The sequence below is a fragment of the Sebastes umbrosus genome, chromosome 1, assembly GCF_015220745.1.
Source record: "Sebastes umbrosus isolate fSebUmb1 chromosome 1, fSebUmb1.pri, whole genome shotgun sequence".
Taxonomy (NCBI): domain Eukaryota; kingdom Metazoa; phylum Chordata; class Actinopteri; order Perciformes; family Sebastidae; genus Sebastes; species Sebastes umbrosus.
This window is the reverse complement of record NC_051269.1, coordinates 8,188,519-8,211,150: the sequence shown is the minus strand read 5'-3', so window position 1 is coordinate 8,211,150 and position 22,632 is coordinate 8,188,519. Positions and strand designations below refer to the sequence as shown.

At 43.9% G+C, this 22,632-nt stretch overlaps 1 protein-coding gene and 1 long non-coding RNA gene across 3 annotated transcripts in view; one reads left to right on the top strand and one right to left on the bottom strand.

Annotated features, from left to right (window-relative positions):
* Positions 1 to 22,632, top strand: part of LOC119486943 (ral GTPase-activating protein subunit beta-like) — a 592,951-nt gene that overhangs the window by 223,462 nt on the left and 346,857 nt on the right. The window lies entirely within an intron of this gene.
* Positions 13,665 to 14,854, bottom strand: LOC119487210. Its single transcript, XR_005206659.1, has 2 exons — positions 14,625 to 14,854; positions 13,665 to 13,979 (listed from the first exon to the last, which is right to left on the bottom strand). It is a non-coding gene; the product is annotated as an uncharacterized LOC119487210 (long non-coding RNA).

The window sequence follows — 22,632 nt, the reverse complement described above, 5'->3', positions numbered from 1 at the left end:
CAACAGTCGCTGATGAATCCTGTAACTTCATCACTCAGTCAGTCAGGCAGTGACACACTTTAGTGTTTGTAGGGCTGGTCCTCTGCGGTCCAGACACAAATCAGCTCTGCAGCAACAATGATGGACACCAGAGAAGTTTAAGAGTTAAAACACTGAATTTAACCCTTAAATGACTTCTGTCTATTTCAGTTTACACAACTCAGCAGTGACATCATAACAATAAAGCCAAAGTCCAGCATAGAGAGGCTCAGTGAATGTGGTCTGGACTCTGTGGAGGAGAGTCATGGTTTCAGAGACGCTGTAGAAGGACAGAATACCTGCACTGTGATCCAGGTACACTCCTACTCTGGAGGACGGAGGACCTGAGACGGGGGTTTGGATATTGTTGTACCAAAATATATAACTGTTTTGGTCACAAACTAACGCCCAAGATTTATCATTGTATCCAAACAAAAATTCATTCCATTCCCCCCCTGCTCTCCTGATACTCTTGTATGAGACTGCTACATCAACTCCTCTCCCTCTCCACTCCACCTCCCAGTAACAACGTCCAGTCAGACTCTCTCTACTCAGGACCTGCTGACATTCAGTGAATCTGTCTGGGTGTCTAGAATAAGACTGTTGTTGTCTCATTACTGTTGCTTTTCTGTTCCCCTCAGATAATAACAGCTGTTTGTGTACTGTGTTTGGATCCAGTGTGATTTCTCGTGAATATTTTAAGAATCCAGCTCTGGTCTTGGGCTCTGGTTGTGACAGTAAAACATCCATTTCAGTCACTGTCTGTGAGACGTTTGTCCATTTCTCTCTCAGAACGTCCTGTAGTTTATCTCTGACTTCTGACACAGCCGCTGTCACGTCCTCAAAGTAGCTCAGAGGACGGATATTGATGCTGGATGTAGATTCAGTGAGTGGTGACAGTGAGGGGTAGTTAAGAAGAAACTGGTTGTGATCCTCTGTGATGTGACAGCAGCTTCATCTCAGCGTCTCTCCTCTTCAGCTCAGTGATCTCCTGCTCCAGCTTCTCCTGAAGCTCTTTGACTCGACTCACTTGGGTTTTCTGCTGGGATCTGACCTGCTGCTTCACATCACAGCTTCTTTTCTCCATGAGACGGATCAGCTCGGTGAAGATCTTCTCGCTGTCCTCCACTGCTTTATCAGCAGAGCGATTGACGGCCTCCACCTCCTGTTGGAGCAGCTTCACATCTTTCTCTCTGTCCTGGATCCTCTGCTGGATGTTGAGTCGACTCACCTCCAGCTCTCTCTGCCTCTCGGTCCTTTCTGCTGCAGCTGAGACGGTGTCGTGGCCTTTATGTTCATCCACAGAGCAGAGATAACAGATACACTGCTGATCAGTACGACAGAACATCTTCATCACCTCGTCGTGACGAGAGCAGATGTTCTCCTGGAGCTTCTTGGAGGGCTCCACCAGCTTGTGTTTCTTTAACGGAGCTGAGTCATAATGACGTTGGAGGTGTTTCTCACAGTAAGAGGCCAGACACGCCAGACAGGACTTGAAGGCTTTCAGTTTCCTCCCAGTGCAGACATCACAGGCCACATCTTCAGGTCCAGCATAGCAGTGATCAGCAGGAGCAGCTTGGAGTCCAGTCTTCTTCAGTTCCTCCACTAAAACTGCTAACATGGTGTTTTTCAGCAGGACAGGCCTCGGTGTGAAGGTCTGCCTACACTGAGGGCAGCTGTAGATCTTCTTCTCATCCTCTCCATCCCAGAAGCTTTTAATACAGTTCATGCAGTAGCTGTGTCCACAGGAAGTAGTCACCGGATCCTTCAGTAGATCCAGACAGATCGAACAAGAGATTGCTTCCTGGTCCAGCTGAACTCCTTTCTGCGCCATTTCACCTCTCAGTAGCAACGACTGTCTGAGATTCACTTCCTGAGAACCGACACTAGTTTGAGCTGTGATGTAATCATCATGTGTTATGTTGGTTACACCCACCTTCAAACTGTCGATCTGAAGGGGAGGGAACAAGGAAATAAGAGGACCGGGTTATCAAGCTATGAATCATTCCAGGACGAGGAGCAGCACGACTGACTACGTCCCAAATCACATACTTTTCCTTTTTACTTCTAGTACACTGCAGCTGCCCTTACAAAGTACGTACTGTTGCATGCAGTATGAATACAATATATCTGCTGTGCAGAGGATTGTGGATCAGAACAGCCAGAAAAGCATGCTGGCTTTCATTCTGTAAAATGTGACCAGATGTAGTAGGACATCCTGGTATTTTTGGCACACTGCATTTGACATACTATGTATTGGGACATAAGAAATCTTTTTTTCTGTCATACTAAGTAGTATGGTAGAATGGGTTTTGGAACGCACAGTATGTTTCGTCATTTACAAACGGAGCCTCGGTTCAAACCTGCTCCACATTTGAAAACATTTCAGTTTTCAGCTGTAAAATATTTCTTGGCTCCTCAGGCTTTGGTGATGGCTCCTGAAGGAACTGGCCTTCTACCTCCAAGAGGTCAAGGCCCAGTTATGTGTTGGTTAATCTTGTGTGACAAAGAGAATTTCCAAACAGACGGGTTAAAGCATAATAATACAATTTATTCCGAACAATCAATGTTGCATAAGTAAAATAAAAGAGTTACAGATATCTGGATCCAACCTACGTGTCCCTGACAACATACAGTGCATGGGTCAGTTCGCGAAGTCTGAACCCCGAGCTATCCCTGATCCAGCCTATTCATGGTTTACACAATATTAATATTCATGAACTTATGGCACGTGATGTTTCTGCTGCATGTCTTCTTCTTTGTTATCTCCTTCTGACTCCTTCCTCCCTTTGACCTTGAAAAAGAAGAACAGCACCTCCCTCTCCTCTCTTTCCTCATAATTCACTCTATTCATAACAAATCCAACAGTCAGGTTATTGTAGATCATTGTAAGTACTTTTGTACATAATAAATCCAACAGACCCTCTTTTGAACTTAACTAAGTTCACCTACAGATAATGTTACATACAGATATATTTATTATAAGCATAGATAATGTTACGTACAGATGTATTAATTATAAGCATCATCATGTTACGTACAGATTTTTTAATTATAAGCATCATCACACAACCTCTTCAGGATCAACATCTTCACTGTCCCCCACCATTTCCAGGAGACCCTGTCTCTCCGCTTGGAACATGGCCATCTGATAAGAAGGAGGTGCATCAGGATGCTTTCGTTGCACAGCAGAAATAATCACACGCTCAGTGAGGTGGCGAATACATGGAATACAGCAACAACCGCATAATACTAAGCATGCACACACAGCAAGGATTGAGGAGAATAGAGATACCACCATGGACTTCCATTTCCCAAAGGTACGGTCTAACCAGTCGTTAATGGGGCTGTTGATACCTGAGTCATCGTGCATGGATTCAGACAGCGTCCGGAGCCCCTCTAGCGCCTTAGTTAAAGTCCCGTCCGGCGCCTCTTTTCACGTAGCCTGGGCTCCTTGTGGGGCTGCCTCCTCTGCTTCAGGTCCTGTCCTGCTGCTGGAGCACTGTGTTAGGTGCCACCAGTTGAGTCCTTTTCCTGCGAGCTGCACAGCTGTTGCAGTTCTGGCCAGAACCTTGTGTGGGCCTGTCCAACGTGGCTCCGACCACTTCCTCTTTAACACCTTCAACCAAAGGTGTTCCGGGGGTCCGGGGTCAGGTCCTGGAACGTCCTCTGTGACAGGGGTGACAGGTTTGTCACCTGTATAGGAGAGAGCTGACACAAGAGCATTAACCTTCAAATAGTATGGTCTGTAACCGAGGTCAGGAAGGGGAGAGGGGTTTTGGGACGGCCCTGGGAAAGGTCGGCCACACGTAAGCTCAAATGATGTGAGTCCTGTTATTGTGGATGATACACAGTGCCAAATTTGTGTTGTAGTCCCAGAGCCTTTTCAACAGATTGCAGGTCTTTATTTTTGAAATGTGAACCATTATCTGACCTGATCAATTTAGGAAACCCATGTTTCGGAATGTACTCATTCACCAGACATTTAATGACTGATTTTGCGTCCTCTTTTCCCGTAGGGTAGGCCTCAACCCAACGTGAAAATGCGTCCACAATTACTAGGAGAAATCTTTTCCCCCCAGCCCTTACTCCCATATCTGTGAAATCAATAAAGATTTCCTGTCCCGGGGCAGTGGGAGAAGGATGTTTTCCTGCCCTAGGAGTGATGGTAGGTCTGATGTTACATGTACTACATACGTCACACTTAGTCAAGAAGTCAGTTATAGTAGCATGTTTCCGGGGAATCCACCAGTGGCGGAGATCTCGTAACATCTGTTTGTGGCTTTTATGGTCAAGTCCATGAGTCTGAGTCAATATTGAGGACATCCAACAGGGGGCATAACTATTTGATCTCCGTTATACCATATACCATCAAACTGTTCTATAGCTCCCTTATCTTCCCAGATGGTTCGTTCTGCTGCTGTGGCAGATTCCTGAGCTTGTATGATGGAGAAATCAGTTATCTCAGAACCGAGATCTGCTGTGGTCATGACCATCATAGTAGGTAAATACCCTGCCGCCTTTTTAGCGGCTGCATCCGCTGCTTCGTTTCCTATACTCTCTAAGTCAGTGCCCTGACTGTGTCCTTTCACTTTGATCACAGCTACCCTCTGTGGTAACTGGATTGCTTCCAACAACTCTTTCATCAACTCCTCATGAGCCATAAGTTTATTCTGACTAGTCTTAAAACCCGCTTGCACCCAGCCAGACATATCTCTGTGAATTGCATTGCACACATACGCAGAGTCTGTGAAAATATTCACTGCCTTCCCTTCCGCTAACCGCAGAGCACAAACTACAGCCGTAAGTTCTGCTGCCTGAGCAGATTGTTTCCCATCAAGAGGACCGTGATCGAGAGTACATGGTTCCTCTTTTGCTGTATTCATAGACACCACAGCATAACCTGCTTTTAACCCTTCGGTGGGATGACGGAAACAGCAACCATCTGTAAATAAGCTAAGGTCAGTTTCCGTTAAAGGGGAGTTTTCTAAGTCCAGCCTTAGTTTTACAAAGGGCAGCGATTTTTCTGCACAGAAGTGCTTCTCGCCATCAGTCATATTATCAGCCATATTACAGCCCTCATGTACAAAGGAGATGTGTGGTTTCGAGAGTACTTGTAAGATCTTGGTCTGTCTGAGGGGGGTGAGAGTGAAACAGGAGGATGTGACATATGTTACAGTGCTGTGAGAGGTCAGAATCTGTAGAGGATGGTGCATGACTATATGACCTACTTTGTCTACAATTTTTTGCCAGAGCAGCTGCATATCTGACACAGGGGCTGGCTCTCTGTTCTTGTGTGTCTAGCAAAATGCTACAATAGTACAATACGTTCCTATCTCCTCTGTGTTTCTGATATAAGACACCATGGGCTGTACTAAGCTGCTCTGAGACATCCAGATGGAATGGTTGAGAGTAATCTGGGAGAGCGAGTGCTGCGGCCTCTGCCATTTCCTGCTTGAGGTGGATAAACACCTCCTCGGCCTCTGTAGACCATTCTAGCTCAGCGGTGAGATTTCTCATTCCAGCCATGGTTACCATTTGTCTGAGTAACTGAGTGTCGCCTGCATAGTTAGGGATGTATTGTCTTGAATACCCAGTCAGCCCTAAGAATGATAACATCTCTTTTACTGTCTGTGGTTTCGGATGGTGGAGTATTGAGTCACGATGAGCTGGAGACATTGCGGTGCCCTTTGCTGACACCATTCTACTTAGGAACGAAACTTGTGTGCGGCAACACTGAAGTTTTTCCTTTGAGACTTTGTAACCGTAGTTATGTAACCTCAATAACAATGCATGAGTTAGTGACAGGCATACCTCAGCCGAGGGTGCGGCCACTAACAAGTCATCTACATATTGTACAATACAACACCCCTCAGGGAGTTCAAGGCCGGCTAAGTGAGTTCTCAAGGTTTCATTAAAAATAGAGGGGGAGAGTATAAACCCCTGTGGTAACACATTATATGTCAGCCTTTGGCCTTCATATGTAAATGAGAAAATGTCCTGTAAATGATCTGCTAAGGGCAGGCAAAAGAAGGCGTTAGCCAAATCTATACATGTGAAAGATGTATGGGCTGGGGTGAGCTTTGAGAGAGCAGAGTGGGGGTTCGGTACTGGTGTAACAGGAGTCAAAACCAGCTCATTGATGGCTCTTAAATCATGAGCCATTCTGTATGAGCCGGAGGGTTTGATTACTGGCAAAATGGGAGTGTTCCACTGAGAGTAAGATTTTCTTAATACTCCCGCCTTTATCAGTCCTTCAATCGTAGGGGAGATACCCTGGGCTGCTTCCACTTTATGCTTATACTGAGGTCTTCAGATAGGGCAGTAAGTATTCATCTCGAAAGTTACCGGTTCCATGCTGCACCTGCCAACATCAAAGGGGCCCGTAGACCACAGTGAGGAAGGGAGAGCTGCCAACATGGAAGTGGCTCCTTCACCATCTAACATCTCCCTACCGTGGTGGCGTGTTAGTAACTCATGTTTGCAAATACCTGACACTGCATTGTAAAAGGAGAGTCTATATATGTTAGAGGATGGTGAGATTGAAACCCCCAAAAGGGAAGTGGGAACCCAGTCTGTCAGAGCGACTGCTGCTTTAACCATGGGGCCTAAGTCTTTAGCCTGATGTTTTGGAGCTATGGCTAGGGACACATGGGGAACAGCTTCTTCTGACATGCGATACCATTGTTTTTGTGCTGGGGTTAGTTTTACTGCGGCTGTTACTCCTGCTGGTGCTATATAAACATCTCTTACTCCTATCCCCCAGGTTGTATCTAACAGGTTCTGTTGGAACTCATCTTGATACGTAAGATCATTATTTCTGTCATAATTCAGAGTGCAGTGGGGAGGATCGGGAACAGGGAGGTAAGGGTGTAGAGCCCTAATCCATGGTTGCCACATGTTATAGAAGTCAATCAGAGGGTTTCTGTCGGCTAGCAGGACCCAATATATGTCTGCACAGGGTGGTGGGGCATCAGGTGAGGTATCAGGACTCAACATGCACATGCGATCAGCACTGGAGGGGGAGGAGCACACCATTTCTTCTCCTCCGGGGAAACTCACTATCACAGCTTCTGGTGAACAATGTACAGAAGCCCCCAGTGCTGCCAAAACATCTCTTCCCAGGAGATCACGTGGACAATCAGGTGCATACAAAAAGGGGTGCTCCATCACCTGTCTCCCAAGCCGGACAGGAAGGGGAACAGTAAAAGGCAGTCTTTGTTCAGTGCCGGAAAATCCCAAAACGGAAACATAGTGAGAGGAAAGGGAACACATAGGTTCAGCTAAGGTGGAGTAACGTGCTCCCGTATCCACCATGAACCATCTTCGTTTTCCGTTCACTGTCAACTGGAGACAGGGCTCTGCCAGCCCCTGTCCCTCCATCTCCGTCGGGCACCCCTATGGGAACATTCCTGGTGTATATGGACCAGGTGGAGGTCCCTGCGCAGAGTACCCGCTGTATGCCTGCATTGGAGCTAGCTGTTGGTTTGGTGGAGTCTGTATTGTTGGCTGATATGACTGCTGTGGAGGCCCTCTCATCTGCTGTTGTTGTTTCTGAAGACAGTCACGTGCCCAGTGATCCGGGCTTCCGCAGATGAAACAACTGCCTCCTCTTGGTTGGGCATACCCCCTCCCCCTGCCTCCTCCTTCTCTCCCTCTGCCTCTATTCCAGCCTTCATGATAAGGGGGCTGCTGATATGGGGCAGCTTGGGAAGGAACATGATACTGGGGTTGATATATAGCCTGTGGCGGGCCCTGCAGTGGATAAGGATTCTGTGGCGGGGCTGGAGCTGGTGTTACAATTTGAGCCATCTGGGTATCTTTCTCTTTCCCTCCCTTTTTCTTATCTGTTGCACGAGTCCGTGCATCTGCCAACTGTAATTTAGTCGACTGAGCTACCATCTCTTTTAATGACTCATTTTCCTCTTCCTCCTCCATGGTTTCTGCATCCTGATGATGGCAGAAATGTGTTTCCCATCTTGATGATTTTGCCCCTGCCATATCTGGATTCTCTTGCATCTTTCTCTTAACTCCTTCCGGAGCATGTTTTAACAGAGCTATTCTGAACAGAGGCTGCTGTGATTCTTTATCTGGGTTCACCCCCGTAGCCCCCGCCCACTCTGTCTTTGCTCTTTCTATGAACGTGCGCCCACTCTCCCCGTTCTTAATCTTAAACACCAAGCTGTGGAGCTTACCCGCTGGTATGGGATACTTTTGTCTAATAGCATTACCGAAGGAGGTAGCGTAGGGGTTAAGGGGGCTCCTATCTAACACCTGGGCTGTTCCGGCCGCTGCTTCTAATTCTTTCAGTGCCCAGTCCGAAACCGAGAAACCCAAAATAGCCCTGAGATCACCCATAGCTAAAGTCTTCCCTCGGGTCTTGTTATACAGGCTCGTGAGCCACACTCCGCCTCCCTCTTGAATTCCTGGGAGGAGCTGACTTAGTGCTTGAATGTCACCTAAGGTGAACGGCTGATACTCGTCTCTACCGTTGCTTTTGGCCACAATGGGAAACATGCCAACGCACTGACTCCTCTGTTTGTCACCTTTGTCTTTGTACTTTCCATAAACTTTACGTGACCTAGTTTTGGGGGGTGTATATGGTCTCGCCTCTTCGTCCCCACCCTCCCGTCTCCTATGTATCCCTCTTTTGGAGTGCGTTCTCATGGTTCCCTCTATAGTGATAGGAATGTTTTCGTCTTCATCATCATCACCCTCCTCTACTGCTCTACTAGCCTCGTCATCAGTGTCCTCATCTACCTCTCCACTAGTGTGGACATCATGATACTCTGCACGGGATCTCTCTGTGTCTCTCTCAGTTCTCTGCATCCAATCACCTATGTCCGGACTCTCTGTGTGGGGTTTAGGGGTAGATTGAGCTCTCCTTCTTACGTCTCCATTACGCAAGTCTGGTGGTAACATGGCTTGTCTTAACCTGTACTGTTCAGCCTGATCTCTCAGTTCTTCCCTTAGCCTGTCTATTTCTCTGGCTACATCAGACATACTACCCGCCTCTGAGGCTGAACCTGCTCCTTGTTCTTTTTCTATTTCCTCTTCTAGTTCCAAAGTACCACCTAACACTTGAAACAATGGTGCCATAACTTCGTTTGTATGATCACTGTCCTGTGGGGTTGGTACCGGACTAGGGGTAGGAGGAGGATAAGGAGGGGGGTTGGGATGTGGGCCAGGTGGGTACTGCTGATGGAGGGACATGTAATGTGGCGGCTGGCTAGTATGTGGGTTTGGTGGTGGGGGTGCGCTAGGACTGGGTGAGGGTTTCACTAGTGGTTTTGCTTCAGCGGTTTTTGCGTGGGTGGCTTTCGTCTGGCTGCCTAAGGCTGATAGTGCAGCCATCTGTATCACATTATATTTTACCAATTTACTTGCCAACTCGTCTTCTTTCTTCCTCAATTTCCTCCTTACAAACATATGTCCCTTTTCTTTGTCTTGTCTTGCTTGCAGCAGCTTTCTATGAACCACCTGTATTAATGCTCTCATCACTGGCATGAATTTGGCTTCACTTCCCGTGGCTGGAAAATGCCCTTCCTTCACTGTCATGTTATACCACTCATCTAGGTCTTGAGTCTCTTTATTTCTAGTCTTGGGATCAAATGTACAGATTACATTGGTCCTGACTTTAGCCCATTGCTGTCCAAATGATAAACGGGGAGGCCCACAGCCACCCCGTTCCTCACAGTCTTTGTCAAATTCTGCGTCCATTCTGTCCAGTACTATTTCACACAGGTTTATTCAGTTTATGACAGTAACTAGATTCAGAGTAAATGGGTCGCTATGCCCCTCGCTGTGATCCTACCAACATAAGCTTCTACTGGACACTTTGATGTTCCAGCGATGTTGGCCCAGTATCAACAGTAAGTTTTAATTTTCCTCTGAATACTAGTTATTAATGTACACTCATACAGGCGCTCCAAGCGCTATTTTTACTAAACTCTAACGTCCTAGACGTTACTAAACTAGCGCTCCAAGCGCACTACTCTAGCGCTCCAAGCGCAGCGTTCCAAACGCTTTTCTAATGTTCCAAATACTTCTCTAACGTCCCAGACGTTACTAAAAACTAGCGCTCCAAGCGCACTACTCTAGCGCTCCAAGCGCAGCGTTCCAAACGCTTTAACAGAAAGTCTTTACTTTTGCAACATTTATCACTACAAAGGAGATTCAGCACAACAAGAGAGATAATTTAGAGTAAGCCAATATGCAGAGTTCGATACAACAGGTTCTGCTTACCTTTAAGATTTCAGGGATCCCTTTCTCTCTCTCGCCGGTCTGTCCGTCCTTTGGACACGCTTCTCAATGCCGAAGATCACGTCGGGGTAACCAATTGAAGGAACTGGCCTTCTACCTCCAAGAGGTCAAGGCCCAGTTATGTGTTGGTTAATCTTGTGTGACAAAGAGAATTTCCAAACAGACGGGTTAAAGCATAATAATACAATTTATTCCGAACAATCAATGTTGCATAAGTAAAATAAAAGAGTTTACAGATATCTGGATCCAACCTACGTGTCCCTGACAACATACAGTGCATGGGTCAGTTCGCGAAGTCTGAACCCCGAGCTATCCCTGATCCAGCCTATTCATGGTTTACACAATATTAATATTCATGAACTTATGGCACGTGATGTTTCTGCTGCATGTCTTCTTCTTTGTTATCTCCTTCTGACTCCTTCCTCCCTTTGACCTTGAAAAAGAAGAACAGCACCTCCCTCTCCTCTCTTTTCTCATAATTCACTCTATTCATAACAAATCCAACAGTCAGGTTATTGTAGATCATTGTAAGTACTTTTGTACATAATAAATCCAACACTCCACATTTCTCATAAACTCTTCCTCACCCGGGACAGGAACCCGGTGTGGGCAACGGACCGCTGTACGGGCAGCCGTTTACTGACAGGCTAGTGACACATTACACACACTCCTGAGGCTGCAGAGATTGTTTTTAAGAAATCTCATAAGCCATTGTTTTACAGCTTAATTTTTCGTTTTACATAAGAAAGTAGAGATAAGTAACCTAAGCAACTAGTGTAGTAATAATAATAATAATTTATATAACACTTGTCAAACTTAAGTACAAAGTTCTTTCCAGATTAAAAGACTTACAGAAAAGAAATGAAAAATAAATCTAAATCTCATGTAACAGCGGGGCAGCTAAGCTGAAATATTCATAACAATTGTGCATTTTGCGAAAAAAGCAACACATTTGGCACAGATGTAGATTTATATGTCACAAAAAGATATAGATATCGGGGCGCTGCCAATTCGGCCCCTGACGGACGCGGCAGCCACTTTCCAAAAGGTAGCAGAAAACTGATTTTACAACTCTTGATGATTTCCAAGGTGCGTTCAAGCTGATGAGATCAGATGTAAGAAGATCACAGAAATTATTTTTTTACCTCCTCATTTTTAAAGGGTACTTTTTAAAAGCTTTTAACCTGAGAAAAACATGAAAACCAAATAATAGGAGCATGGTCACTTCAGGGTCAAACTTCACCCCCATGCCTTCATGGTAGAATGACAACCAATAAAGCAGTAAAACTGACGGAGATAACGCTGGATACTTTTATTGGTCGCCAGTAACCTCTAATCACAGTAAAAGTGATGCTGAACTTTGGTAGAACTTTGGGTTGTATTGCTAGCAGTAAAACTGACAGAGATGACATGAGAACTTTTTAGTTGGAGTAAGCACTTCAGGTTCATATGACAATGTTTTATTTTTGCAATGGCCTTCAAATCTGAGCAAAGGAGCTGATATTTGTCCGGTCTCTAACCTGTGACCAAGCTGACTTGGTTGAACTTATAAGGAAACTTAGATCAGTCTCCTGTTGAAATACAGGGTTAAAGAGACACACAAGCTTATCCACCACGGCAAGGTGCCAACTCCAGTAGGATTCATTATTTTGTTTTATTTTGTTGATATGCAATAGCACTTTAAAAACATGTATATACTATTGTATAACAGCAAACGCTGGCCGGGTTGCGGCATGATACAAGAACTGAGGAAGCGGGTTGCTGGAGGCAAAGTTTGACCAAAAGAAATCCAATTAAATATTCCATTGCCATACTCCAGCACATTGTTTACACTTTGGGATCCACAAATTTGAATGTTTTGGACGTGATTAAAGTGCGCACGTTGTTGGTTTGCTTGGTTTTGCGGAGCGTTTCAGACGGAGGGAGAATACAGGTATACTCAGGCAGGCAGTATGAAAAATAATGTTGCATTGTCAGGGAAAACATAGGGTGGTTCCCCTGAACGTTTGTGAATGAGGGGATAGATGGACTGGTACCACGGGACATTTTAGAACATTTTCATATTTTTCGTAGGTCTTGCGCTGATCAGCCACCACACTGTAAGAAAAAAAGTCAGAAGAAAAACAGAAAATGTCCTGGAAGAAAATTACCAGGGGTCTCTTTTATAAAACTGTGGGTAGGATCCATACTAAAAATGTACGTGTGCACAAAAGCCTAAAAATGGCGTGCGCCCTGGGTTAGCTCAGTTGGTAGAGCGGGCGTCCATGTATTAAGGCTTGGTCCTGACCGCGGCGGCCTGGGTTCGAATCCGGCCTGTGGCCCTTTCCGCATCCACTCTCTCTCTCCCCCCTTTCAAGACTCTATCCACTGTCCTGTCAATAAAAAAAAATGGAAAATGCCCCCAAAAAAATAACTTTAAAAAAAAAAAAAAAAAAAATGGCGTGCGCCAAAAAAAATCACTTATAAAACTGTGCATACGCACACCTGCACACAATGTTCCCTTTATAAATCACAGTCCACCTGGAAATGTGCGCACGTGGATCCGCCCTCTACACGCCCACCTTCAACCATAAATGGTCGATGCAAAGCACCTCATGAATGTTTCTGCATGTGAATGAGCCTGTTGATCAGTGGTTCTTTACGGTGAATCACGGCAACTCCCGAGAGGAAGACAGAGAAAAGGAGTTTTTCTGACACAGAGATGGAGGTGTTTGTAGGTGAGGAGGACTCTGAACACTCGTTCCCTCCTGATTCTCTCATTCACGTCACGTAGTCCTCACAGTGACGGTATATCCACCAGCACCATGCAGCATGTTCCGAGTCTCACCGCTGTGTTTATATGTTTACAGCAATCAGACTGATCCATTCACTTAAAATGATCAAGACAGTCAGTAATATCCCCCACCTGGATATCATTAGAAAAAAGGAAGTTTGACAGGTGTACACTATTTATATTTATTTATTTATTATTTAAGTTTTTATAGTGAACTTGTCCTGCATTATGATTAGGACTGATAATGATAATGCCGATATGGAGTGTAACGATTGTGTGAGAGCTGTCACTGGCTTCATTTACACACTTTGTTAATTTACACAATCCATACTGGTGAAGATGTGCTGTTTGGAGGTGACTGGAGGAAGCAGAGTGGCGCAGCGCGGTGGCGCACTGGAGACAGTCTGATAGTTGCATCGGATAGCCGTTTTCATTTTGTCTATATGTATACTGTATCTGTCCCTATCTAATAAACCATAAATAAATTAATAAGTCATGTCATTGTAACCCACCTGATGAATAAGTATCCACTGGACTAGTATAACCTAGATTCGTAGAGAGGAGTAATGAACAGGAATCGGACACCACAATGAGTAAGCAGAACACAGAATTAAGTTTAAGGGAAAATTATTGTATTGACACAGAATAAATTCACAATTACTGCCGACATTCAGTTTTGTTCAGTTTGAAATGTACATTGAACTGGGTGCACCCTAAAAAATAAAAGTAATCCCCAAAATAAAATGTTCAGATCCAATTGTCTTTTGAGGTCCTTCCCCACAGTCCTACCACACTGACAGCAAGGCAGATGAAAGTTGAAAGCGCTCCTCAATCCAGGTGCTCAGCACGGGTAGCTCGCCATCCCCCTCGTCAGGGAGAGATTCCAATCCAAATCCGGAGTTCAAGGGTATCCAGAAAACCTAGCCTGTGTAAATAACACGGCTTATATAGCAATATATGCAAATCTATCCAAGCTCTTAACTGTACAGTTTAATTTGATCAATATCAACATATAATACAACTTTTCAATGCTTAACCCATGAATGTAGGATAACTGTTGCATCACAATATTAACTTGCATCGTAATATTAACATATGAAATATGTCAACCTCACTATTATTATAAACCACTCAATAGTAAAGTGTAAACAACACTATTAAATGACTATTTAATATGTGAACCCATTTGAGTTGTAGATTATTATGCAAACAACCTACAGTTTAAACATTAAATACTCACTATATGTGAATATTGTGAGTAAGGCAATGTGAATACTTTCCCTGTCACAACACTGACACCTTGCGTTGATGCACACAAGCAGCACAGGGATGAACAGAATCAAGCTAATCTCATAACCCATGAACTTCAGCTACATAATCCCTCTCTGTCCACACAATGTAAATAACACACACATATTACACACACATATCTCTTTCTGCCTCTATCACCAAAGAAATACAAAATATCATTTTAGAATACAGCTCAGTGGCAAAACATTTCACTATGCCAGCTCAGAGCATTTGACTCGTGATGCCATGTGCGGCGGCTGCTTTAATGTTTGGAACGCACCGAGAGAAGAAAAGAATAAAACGATGCTCTCAGATGTTCTCAGGTCGCTTCAATAGGTGACGGAGCTCTTACTGGCTCAGATATAGTTTTACTTCTCTCTGTTCAGTAGTATATCAAGTATAAGTAGTAATAATATCACTCTGTAAATCCAGCTTCTCCGCTGCTCTCTCATCAATCTCCGTGTTTCCCACACTCCACTGCGTCTCTCACCTGAGTGAGGAGGCGGGACTTGGGATGTTTCTTCTTCTTCTTCTTCTCTCGGTTTCTGGCGGATCGCAACCAACTTTAAGGTGCATACCGCCACCTACTGTACAAGAGTGTGTAACATCATGTCATTTGCTCTTTACTCCTACTCTTAACTTCTATCCACCAATCCTGTGTCTCTTAAGAACATTAATAATGCCTTCCTGGTGCCTTCAGCCCCCTCACCCTCTGTTCCCAGTATCCCCATCAGATCCCAGTCCCGTCCCTCCTCTCTGACTTGGTCCTGTAGTCTTTTTCTTTCAGCCTCATACTTTTTACATTGAATTAGGATATGCTGCTCCACATTTTCTTTATCACCACAACCCCCACACTTGTCACTGTTCCTTTTCCCCGTTAAAGCCAACGTGCCATTAAGACCAGTGTGATCCAGTCTGAGTCTTGTTATGATGATTTCTTCCCTTCTGTTCCTTTCTTTATACGTCTTTGTTATGACCGACTTTTGTATTTTGAAATATCTCCTTCCTTTCTGGTCCTCCTCCCATCTTTTCTGCCATATCTCCACTCCTTTCCTTTTAATCACAGCTTTTCCTTCTCCTTTCCCAAGTAAAACTGGTACTGTAATGTCTTTTTGCAGTGAACTTTTTGCTAGTTTATCTGCAAACTCATTTCCTTTCACCCCCTCGTGTGCTGGAACCCAACAGAATAATACATCTATACCTCCTCTGTGTAGTCTTAGCAAGCTATAGTACAATTCAATGATTAGATCTTGCCTTACAGCTTTTGTTGAATGTATACTTTCCAAAACAGCTTTTGAATCCGTGCATATCACCACTCTGTCAGGTCTGACCTCCTCCACCCACTGCATTGCAATGATGATTGCCACTATTTCTGCTGTGTACACTGATACCTGGTCTGAAAGTCTTTTGGAAATAGATATTTGAAATTCTGGAATATATATACCAACTCCCACACACTCCTGTTTATTTTTGGATCCATCTGTATATATTTTGAGATAATTATTATAGCTGTTCCTTAGGTATACACTTGTTTTAACTCCCACTTCATTTACTTGCCATTCCCTTTTCTTTTCAATGATACTCATGTCTATTTTAACTTCTGGGAGCAGCCAGGGGGGTACGCTGCTTACTGGTGTCGACCTGGTGAACTCTAAGGCCTCTAATCCATATGTCCGCACTTTTTCTTCCATTGTCCATCCAAATCCATATCCTTGAAACTTAAGAGTATTCCCAACAGTTTTGTAATGTTACCTTTGTAGGATTTTCTTCTCCACTTCCTTTTAACCTGACCCAGTATGCTAGAGCTAATTTCTCTCTTCTTAATTCCAGTGTAGTCTCTCCTGCTTCAATTAATACTGCATTAACGGGTGTTGATTTGATAGCTCCGATACATAACCGTAATGCTCTACACTGTACTCTATCCACTTTTTGTAATGATGTCTTTGTTGCTGCTTCATAAACTATACAACCATAATCTATTGTTGATCTCATGATCGCCCTATATATGTCAATCAATGACTGTTTATCTGCCCCCCAGTTACATCCAGCCACAGCTCGTAGTAAAGTTATTACTTTTTTGCATTTTGTTTCCAGATGTTTTATATGAACATGCCATGTATATTTACTGTCTAGCCATAGACCCAGATATTTGTATTCATTCACCCTCTCCATCAACTGACCATATAATGTTAAATTCTCAGTATTAATGTTTCTCTTTTTTGTAAATATCATATAACATGTTTTATTTGTTGACATTTTGAATCCTCACTCATATGACCATTTCTCCACTTTCCCTATTGCTTTCCTTATATTTTCCATCACATATGGCACATTTCTTCCCCTCATCCATATTGCCCCATCATCTGCATATATCGCTGATTTGATGCATCCATCTAAATTTTCAAATATATCATTTATCATTATGTTAAACAACACCGGGCTGATTGCACTCCCACTTGGAATGTTTGACACCAGTAGCAACAGTTATTTCACTTTGAACCAATGAGCTTATTTGTTAAAGTTTGTTAAAGTTAAAACTCTGAGCAAAAACGGAAATAAAATAAACAATGATAAATTAATTTCAGAATAAAATATAGAATGTGGTTATTTATTAAATAAAAGGAATTTTCAGTGAGGGAAATATCTCTAAATGTTTTAGAAACAACTGGTTTTCCCAGAGGGTTACATCATGTTTACTGCAGCGATTTTACACAACAACTTTATGAAAACTAATATGGTACTTGGTGATATCTGCACACTGTTAGTAGATATTATTAAAACTATTGGCGCTCTGTTCTGCCATTCTTTAATGCTATTTGATATAATCTTGGATTTCTACAACCGATGATGATGATTTCATCAGCTGCTCCACAGCTGACTGCGACTCTCGGAAGTCCGGTCCTCTCCTCTCAGATCTCCTCTGAGCTCCGGTGGTGGAGGGGGGGACATGATGGTGAGACAGCGCTGATGAGATATTGAGCGGAATTTGCTTTGAGATTTGAGTTGATCTTTTACATTTGTAAGGTGCTTATGTAATAGTTATGGCTCACTAGCACAAAAAACACTGCTGTTTTAAATGTTTATGATAAAGTGGATATAAGTATGAAGTGAAGTTAAATGTGTGAGAGGCATCATTATACGTATAATGACATTTAATGTCTACAGTCTGGCTTCAATTCATCTGCGTCTCCAGTTTCCCCTGCCTCGGTGCCTCCATAATGTGCGTACGCACGGGTCAAAGTTTCCGTACCGGTGCGCACATTCTCCCGTCAAGTTTGTTTTTATAGATCACAACTGTTGCGTGGGAAGTGGCGTACGCACATTTCAGGCCCCGTTTTGTGCGTACGCAACGGTTATAAATGAGACCCCAGGGGCCTCAAATATAAACGGTGCGCACGTACAAAATTGTTGCGTACGCTGTGTTTCACGCTCACGCCGGGATGTATAAAAAACAACGTGACGTGAGAATGTGCGGACCGTGCCGCAAACTCTAGACCAGTCGTGAGAATGTGTGGGCCGTCCTCCAAACTCTGTCATCTGGCAGTGTCAAACTACAAAGTACTGAAACTCGCCAAATGTGTAAAGATAATTTTTCCACGCAACGGTTATAAATGAGACCCCAGAACTGTTGGTGTTGACCCCGCCCCCCTGTCGTCGCCCCGCCTCCACTGGCTGACCAAGAGATGACAGGAAGTCCAGGAAGTGAGACGGGACGCTGCAGCTGGACTCCACAGGTCCTTCTCATTTCAGCATTTTTCGCCTCCTCCTCCTTGCGTGGGAAGTGGCGTACGCACACTTCAGGCCCCGTTTTGTGTGTACGCAACGGTTATAAATGAGACCCCAGGACATTTTCCGTTAAGTTAACCATCAGGGGGACAGGGGGAGGGACGCAATTGCGGACCAGGGTCCTCATGTATAAAAGACTGCGCAGCTTTCACACTGGAAGAGGGCGTACTAACAAAATTGGAAAAGTACGTAAGCACAGAAATTTCCACATGTATAAAACTGTGCGTACGCCTGTTCCTGCGTACCTTTCCTTTATACATCTCAATGAACGTGAAATTGAGCGCAGCTGCACGTGCCATTTGGTCCGCCTTGTCTCCTCCCATTAATAACTATGCAAATGACTATAAACACGCTCCATGCTGTCACCTATTGTCCAAATAACGACGGCAAATCACGCTGGAAAAGGAACAAAAAGAAGAACGGTCAGCTGCGCCCGAGCCTCGACTGCTGAGGGGCGGCGGTCTGGCCGTGTCCTCACTAACGCTGTGCTGTGAGTCACAGAGAGAGATTGTCAATACAATGAAGAATATATATGCAACGAATTAAAAAGAATGAATGAGGTTCTTGGTGGGATAAGTTATATATTAAAAGACCTTGTTGAAAAATAAATGTTTGTCTCGACTCACCTCGTTGCTTTACATTCTGTGTGTTGCATCTAAACGGCGCTGTAAAGCTGCTGCTTTTGGCTCATTGTTAGGTGTGCCAGGGTCCGGTTCATCCATCTGTAGCTCCTCTGGAGCACAGACACAGCATGTTGGTCTGCCACATTGTGCAGCACGTCATTTTGGTTTTCACACGGTGGTTAAGGCATGTCATCTCTGGGACATAGGTTTAAATGTGTTTTTGTTGTGCCTCTCTGATGTTAAACATTATGCGCAAACTAATAAAGAAATATATGGGTTTTTTTGGATCCCACATCATAAATAAAGCTCAGTAAGTTGAGTGGAAAAAATATTTTTACGCATTTAGCGAGTTTCAGTACTTTGTAGTTTGACACTGCCAGATGACAGAGTTTGGAGGACGGCCCGCACATTTTCACGACTGGTCTAGAATTTACGGCACGGTCCGCACATTCTCACGTCACGTTGACTTTTATACATCCCGGCGTGAGCGTGAAACACAGCGTACGCAACATTTTAGTACGTGCGCACCGTTTATACATGAGGCCCCAGGGGAATCTTAAAGTTACTCATGAAGGATAACCACAAAAATCGCAAGCGATTCAAAGGGAGAGGGGAAACACCAAATGAAAACAGGCCTAAAGGAAGGCTCCCTACACTCAATATAACTTGAAAAGACTAAAACTAAAACACCGCTATCGAGCAGCTGACTAGAACAGAGATCCTGCAGGTCCTTTCAGCTGTCAGCATTCCCACGCATTTTCAGCAGGAAATGCATTTTCTAGTTAGTATTATTAGACTGCAAATCAGCCACGTTGTAAGTGTGGCTCCGTCTATTTCTTAAAGATGCCCACTTAAGCTATAGAGTCCAAGCATGTAGTTGACGCGTGTTTCAATAAAACTCCGTAGTCCATGTTCTTCATTTCAACCGTTTACTGAAAATCTTTCTTTAGTCTTCAAATACAAAAATGGTAACAAAATATCAAAAACATAAGCAGTAAAAAGGTAAGAACAGTAATATTAAGCACGGTATATTAAGCACGGTCAAAGACTAGTGTGCTCTCCAGGCTCCATGGCTTCAACTGAATCGTTTAAAGAGCACATGCAGCACAATTTAGCTTTCGCCCAATCAGAATACAGGACTGGCTGCAGTCACACTTGGTCCTTATTGAGCACACTGCAGTGAAACTACAGAGTTATTTATCTCAAGCAAATAAAACAAAATGTAAATTAACCACAGATATTTCTACTGAACAAATGGCTCTAACATAACCTGCCCCTAATTGACTAGGCTGTTAGCATATCAATTATCAAACATAAATGCTTAGAGACATTGTCCACTTATACAATACTAATACTAATACTTATACAACAAACTATAAATCCTTTTTTCAGGTTTTAAAGATACATATTTGCTTTAACCTAAACAGATAAATGTCTTTAACTTATTCAGTCTCTCTTGATCTTCACAATGCCTCCTCCAAGAGGCATATCTTAGTTATGGGTCTCTCCAATGTGCTTGTCTTCGTCTGAACACAGACACTGCGGACGGTTCCTTTCGAGTCTGGCATTATCTTGACGATTTTTCCCATTATGAGGCTTGTAAGGCGCTGCTCGGCTAAAGATCTGTTATCAGGCATTTTTAAGTCTTCGTCTTTCAGTGGTAGTCCGATGCAGTAGTGACCATCAACTAGCTGTGTTGATCCTTTCACTGAGTCAAGGAACTGACGGTCCTCCTGTGACATCTCAGTCTTATCATCGTATCCTCTCTCTGGGAAGTCTGCATTGTACAGCTGAGTCAACAGGTTTTCCACATTGGATACTGAAATGCGATTGACTGAGTGACTCACCATTTCTAGGTTGGCTGTAGTGGTGCCTCTGAGTGGACCGTTGATGACCCATCCAAGAGGAGTCTTCACTGCATACGGCCCATCACATCTGCTGTTTATTATCTGCTGGGGCTCCATGGCTTTAAAGGCATCAGTACCAATAAGCAAGCCGACTTCTGCTTCGATATGCGAGATGCGAACTTCATGCAGATAAGGCCATCGATCCACATCTTTCTGAAGAGGAATGTTGTCTTTTTTCACTGGTATACTTGGTTGAGTGAACGCCTGCGGAAGGTCTATGTAATTCTTCCCTTCCAGGCTGCATACTTCCAGATCTGACAGAACGTGAGTGCTCACCTTCTTTTCTGATGCCATAGTAGTGAGTAAGAGTTCCGCTTTCCTTCCTCGGAGGTTAAGCTGCTGCCTGACCTCATCGGTACAGAATGTTGCTGTGCTTCCTTGGTCTAAAAACGCATAGACCTGGATCACCTTGTCACTTCTTTTGGACTTTATTTTCACTGGTACTATGGAAAGGATATTTTCTCCATTACCTGCCCCAGTGTCTCTGCTGCTTTCATGTTCTGTTCCTACGAAGGCGTTTGTGACCGCGTTAGTAGTTTCTGTATTCCTATTTTCATCCTTTTCGGACAGAACTGGGAATTCCTTCACAACATGCAAAATGCTTGGGTGTTTTCCTGAACACTCCTGGCATTGCATTCTCTTACGACAATATTTACTCATGTGACCTGGTGTGAGGCATCCAAAACAGAGTCCTTGTGATGTTAAGAATTTGATTCTGTCTTTGGGAGTCTGTTCTTTTATCTTCTCACAAAACTCCAAGGTGTGGCTTTTATGACAGTACATTCAGGGTTTTTGGAAAACATCAGATAGTTTGGCTGAACCATACTTTTTCTCTTGTGGTTGTTGAGCACCACTGTGTCTTCCAGCCGGAGAGACACTTGTAGCAAAACTGATGCTCTTGGGGTTACTTGTCTTAATGTTTATCTTAGGCTTCCCCTTTCCTTCTACGCTGACATCCAAAATATCTCCAAAAAGTGGGTCGTTGCTGACCTTTGCTTGCCAGTTGATGAAATCCACCAGGTCAGAAAACCTGGCTCTTCTTCCTGTTTTTGTTTGGATTTCATATGCTCGATTTCTCCACCGTTCTTTTAGTTTGAAGGGGAGTTTTGAGATGACAGTCTTCATATTGCTAGGGTTGTCCATCTCATCCATGTAATCCACATCACTCATAGTGTTTCGACATCCTATCAGGAACAAAGCATATGCATTTAATGCTTTCCTGTCTTCTGATTTTATCTGAGGCCATTCAAGAGCTTTATTCATCAAGGCTGTGGCAATTCGCAGTTCATCTCCATACTGTTGTTGAAGGAGCCTCCTAGCTTCTCTGTAACCTTCATCTGGCCACATGTGTTCACAACTACGAACAAGGTTAAGAGGTTCTCCACTTGTGAACTGCTGCAGGTAGAACAACCTATCTTGTGCACTAGCAGTCTTGTTCTCAATAGTCTGTTCGAATGCCCTTATAAACGAACGGTAGCTGAGTGGATCTCCTGAGAAAGTTGGAACATCTCTCTGTGGGAGTTGTGACATGTTTTGCTGCTTGACTAGCATTTCTGTTATCTCATTCTGGCGCTGCATTATTTTGGAGATGCCATCAGAGGAACCTGCTTGCTGTGAAGGGTCTGGAGGTACTGTTGAACTAGCTGCTCTCTGAGGGGGAGGTACTGCTGACCTGGCTGCTTTAAGAGGCGAAGCTCTGTGATGATCATTAGCAGTCTGAGCTGGGTGCTTTGGGCCTACAGGTGCTGGGAAACTCACTTGTGTCTCACCATCTTCATCTTTAACATACATGTCCTTTAAACCCACTTTGTACTTGCTTTTTGACTCGTAATATTCATTCATGCCATCTTGACCATCTTCATAATCTGCATACACCTTTATTTTGGCGTCTGATGCAGCAATCTTGGCATCTAGCTCCACTTGCTCTTTGCGCGCCTTTAAGCGTGTTTCTTCCATATCAATGTCTTGACGT